Raw genomic sequence first — 5174 nt, 5'->3', positions numbered from 1 at the left:
GTCGTGTCAAACTCTTTGCGACCCCATGGACTATAGCCTGCCAAGCTCCTCTGTCCATGGGATTCTCCAGGCATTCCCTTCTCCAGGGGATCTTCCCGACCCAGAGACTGAACATGAGTCTCCTATATTGCAGGAAGATTCTTTGCTATCTGAGCCCTAATAAAAGGTGCATTACAAAATTCTTTATTCCTTGGTTCCATGACACTTCATACTTTTCCTCCAGATTATCTGGTTTTTCTTTCTTGGACTTCACCTGCCCTGCCACCCCACTCCCATCGCCCCTTGCTCCTACCACCAGCCATCAGGTTTCAATTCCTCTATTCCATTGCTAAATGATTTTTCTTTTCCATGGGCCTTTCAGATACTGTAGATGATTGGAATGTCAAATCAGACTCACTGGTTTATCCAGTGTCAAGCTTCACTTATTATTTCAAGGATAGGCATGGCCATAAAGCCAAGAGGCAGCAGGGAGACCTCAAGGTCACTAAGGCAGCCCCCTGATGCTGCTTGGCCGCACATTTCTTTATCTCTAAAGTAATAAACTTCCAGATTAATCAACTTTCAAAACCTTTTTACAGACGTCTCAAATACTTAGGAAAATATTCATACTCAAACTGATCTGTAAGAAGCTGAACAATCTTCTTTATACTTGCTTTCTAATGTTAATTCATTCCGCTCTCCACATTATTTCTTATGCTCCAAGTACAATGGTCTCATTAAATTCTCTTAAGCATCTCAAGATCTTTCTGACCTTAAGGCACTTTATGCTATTAGCTTTGTCTAGAAATCATCACTTGATTATTTGCCAGAACAGCTCCTTCCTATGAAATGTCATTTCATCCAAGAGATTCCTTGGTGTAAATAATCTGAAGAACACCCCTCATTTTCTCACATAACTCCCTGCATTTTTCATAGTAATCACCAGAATGTGTCATAATTAATTCCTGTGTTCAACAAATATTTGTTGAAACAGTTATGGCTCAGGTATTTAATAAAGTACTTTGAAACAAAGTGATAAAACAAGACAGATTAAGTTCCAAACTTCATGGATTTCACATTCAAATAGGGGAGAGAGACAGAAAACTATTTTACAATTAAATACTTAATATAATGTTGGAAGTGATGAGTGCAATGAACTAAAATGGGCAAGAGAACAGAGTATCATGAAGATTGGCTCTAGGGGGAAATGTTTATTTAAATAGGATAGTCAGGTAAGTCCTCTCTGAGATGATAGCACTGGGTTAAAAAAGTAATAGAAGTAAAAGAACCACCAATAAAATGATTTGATTGAGAAAACTTTCAAGCAAGGAGAATGGGAAGTGCAAAGGTGTTAACCAAGGGAAAAACTTGGCATATTTGAGAAAAGACAAGGAGCCTAGAATAGCTACAGCAGAATGAGCAAGGTAAAGATAATTTTTAAAAGGGGGTCAGGGGACTTCCCTGGCAGGCCAGTAATTAAGACTCTACAGTTTCACTGCAAGGGGCATGGGTTCGATCCCTGGTCAGGGGACTAAGAGATAGAAAGTTAGTCAAAGGGTGCCTTCTGGGGCAAGTAAATAATTGATATATTATTATAAGATGGCAGGCTATGGGAGTATACTGAAGAAGACAGTGAGATGATGAAATGCATGTTATAAGAGGACCAGAGTAGAAGCAAAAAATGAGTTAACAGATTATTGACTAAATGAGGTTAAGTTAAATTATACTAGATTATAGATGTATATTATACCTCCATGTGTGTCTACCACGTATATTGTGCAATTTCAAGATAGGTTTATTTAAATCATGACAGAAACCCCAAGAGAACTATTCCCAACTCGGGTTATTATTACCCTATGCCAGAACCAGGCAAAGACATCACAAGAAAAGAAAACTGCAGTCTACTATTCTTCATGAATATAGGTGTAACATATAAGATTATTCACCATGAGAAAATGAGGTTATCCCAGGAATAAAAGGTTGTTTCAACATTTAAAAGTCAATTAATATGACATACCATATTAAGAAAATAAATACATCATACAATCATCACAAAAGATGCCCCAAATACACTTGACAAAATTCAGCAAACTTTAACGAAAACAATTTTCAGAAAACCAACAATAAGAAGGTAACTTCCTCACTTTAAAGAGGAACACCTTACAAACTCCTCTAACTTTATACTGAGCAATGAATGCTTTCTCCTTATATAATTTTATGGGTGAAAACATCATTATAGTGCTTTTCGATCTGAGATCTACTGTCAAGAATAGAGCAAGGATATCAGCTTGCCCCACTCTGTCCACGTTTTAAGTTTACAGCTAATGTAATAAAGTAAAGGGAAGAAATGAAAGGCATGTGGATTAGAAAGGTAGAAACTGACTTTCTTTGCACATTAATCTTTTTTGTAAAGATCCACAGGAATATATTAAAAACAATTAATAAGGGAGTTTAGCAAGGGCACATGATAATGAGAGGGAGAGCATCTTACATGGAGAGGAACAGAATAAGAATTACAGTAGATTTCTCATCAGAATCCATGCAAGAACCGAGTCCTCCCAGCTCTCAGGCACTTTTAACACTATTCCTTTCAATTCTTCTAACTTATGTTTTCACAGGAATATTTAGAAGTGCTTTGTACTGTCTGTCTCAGTAACAGAGATGTGCTTTCTATCTGCTCTCAAACAAGTAGAGACTTAACACTGGAAAGCTCTATTCTATTCTGGATTTGCCCTTATACCAAATTAATCATCAACACTGCTTTATCATCTCCTCACATCCCAACCTTTTGTTCTATTTCTACTTCTCTAAAAAGAGAAATTGTCACCACACTCCTGTGTTCCCTGTCACCAATTTCTCAGCTCTGTAAATCGCCTGCACAGTGATATCAGGTAGCTTTCACAAAATAATACTCAATCATGTAATTTCCCCCATCTCTAAACATCAGCTTTCCTGTGTTATGCAAAGAAGCTACTCTACTTAGACTTCTATACAGTTCCCCCAACATAGGCCTTCCCTGATGGCTCAGTTGGTGAAGAATCTGCCTGCAGTGCAAGAGACCCTGGTTTGATTTCTGGGTCAGGAAGATCCACTCGAGGAGAGATAGGTTACCCACTCCTGTATTCTTGGGCTTCCCTTGTGGCTCAGCTGATAAAGAATCCACCTGCCATGTGGGAGACCTGGGTTCGATCCCTGGGTTGGGAAGATCCCCTGGAGAAGGGAAAGGCTACCCACTCCAGTATTCTGGCCTGGAGAATTCCATGGACTGTATAGGCCATTAGGTCACAAACAGTCTTACACGACTGAGCGACTTTCACTTCCCCCAATATTTTCAACAGCTTATCATTCTGATAAATATGCCTTTTGATGCATATTTAAATTTCTGTTCTTCAAACCAAATGTTACAAACTCTTCTTCTTTCTGATCAAGTGATATATATTTTTCAAAGCAGCTCAGATGTCACTTCCACCATCTATCTTTTACCCAGATAATCTCAAGGCACAGAACTCCCAATTACAATATATATTCTTTGTTCCAATCACTTGACACCAAACTATGCCACCTGGTAATGTTCATATATGTGTATCTTTCCCTCAATACTATAAGTCTCAGAAAAAAGACCATGATGTGTCCTTCTCTCTTCACTCCCTAAGCATCTAGGTCAATATTTATTCACTCTACAAATATTTACACTACCACCTAGGTAACTGATCCTGTGTGTTAAGCTTTGGAAATACAGCAATAACCAAGAGAGACATCGTGCCTCAATACATGCTTACTGACAGTATCTATCACTGCAACACTCAAGCTGCTCTCATTCTGACATCATCTACGGGAACAAATAATAATTACAGGTATGGTGTCTCCAAGAATGAAAAACAGGCTGTTCACAGTAATTATAGATTATCACTAGATAACAATGTGTTGCTTTGCACTAAAAAAAGAACCAGGACTTCCCTGGTGATACAGTGGTTAAGAATATGCCTTCCAATGCAGGGGACATGGGTTCCATCCCTGGTCCAGGAAAATTCCACATGCCTCAGGGCAGCTAGGCCCCTGCGCCACAACTACTGATACTCACGGACCTAGAGTCTGTGCTCCACAACAAGAGAAGTCCAGCATTAAGAAGTTCATGCACCTCAATGAAGAGTAGTCCCCCTTCCCTGAAATTAGAGAAAGCTATAAGCAGCAAGGAAGACCCAGTGCAGCCAAAAATAAATCAATAAATAAAATACTTTTACAAAGAACCAAAGTTCTAAGCAATTTTATTTATTAAAAGTTGAGCAGCTATTTTGTGGCTACAAGTATTTGAAATGTTAAATTAGTAATTAAAGCAAGATACAAATGAAAACAGCTTCCTGGGTGGTACTAGTGTTAAAGAGCCTGCCTGCCAACGCAGGAGGTATAAGGTATTGAGACGTGGGTTCAATCCCTGGGTTGGGAAGATTCCTGGAGGAGGGCATGGCAACTCACTCCAGTATTCTCATCTGGAGAATCCCACAGACAAAGGAGCCTTGCAGGCTGCAGTCCATAGGGATGCACAGAATTGGACACAACTGAAGAGACTTAGCACACATGCACACAAATGAAAACATGACGATAGCAGTGAAAACCAGAGATCCATGGATGGATTTCTGGATAACTGTCAGGAGTTACCTGTGACTGAAGGTAACCATAAGAGTAAAGCAGTCTAGGAAAACTTCTAAATTCCAAGATCCTTTTAGTTAGTGGTACTTGAACTAAAATTGTGGTAAAGGAGAAAGAAAATAGTATCTGTGTATTGGCCACTTGGAATTTTTACACTGCCAAAGGAAAAAGGCTCTCAGCATCGGGACAAGTGGCAGTCATAGTTATAGTTGTTCCCACAGGAGTCTAAGGGTCGGAATGGAAAATGTCCAGCCTCTTTGTATGGGGTACAGAGAGCTACTGTGTGATGGATCTTAACCTTCTAGTCAAAGCTATGGTTTTTCCAGTGGTCATGTATGGATGTGAGAGTTGGACTATAAAGAAAGCTGAGTGCAGAAGAATTGATGCTTTTGCATCAATTTGAACTGTGTCTTTGGACAAGACTCTTGAGAGTGCCTTGGACTGCAAGGAGATCCAACCAGTCAATCCTAAAGGAAATCAGTCCTGACTATTCATTGGAAGAACTGATGCTGAAGCTGAAACTTCAATACTTTGGGTACCTGATGTGA

This window comes from Bos javanicus, chromosome 23 (genome assembly GCF_032452875.1).
Source record: "Bos javanicus breed banteng chromosome 23, ARS-OSU_banteng_1.0, whole genome shotgun sequence".
Lineage (NCBI taxonomy): Eukaryota > Metazoa > Chordata > Mammalia > Artiodactyla > Bovidae > Bos > Bos javanicus.
Note: the sequence above shows the minus strand (reverse complement) of the source record.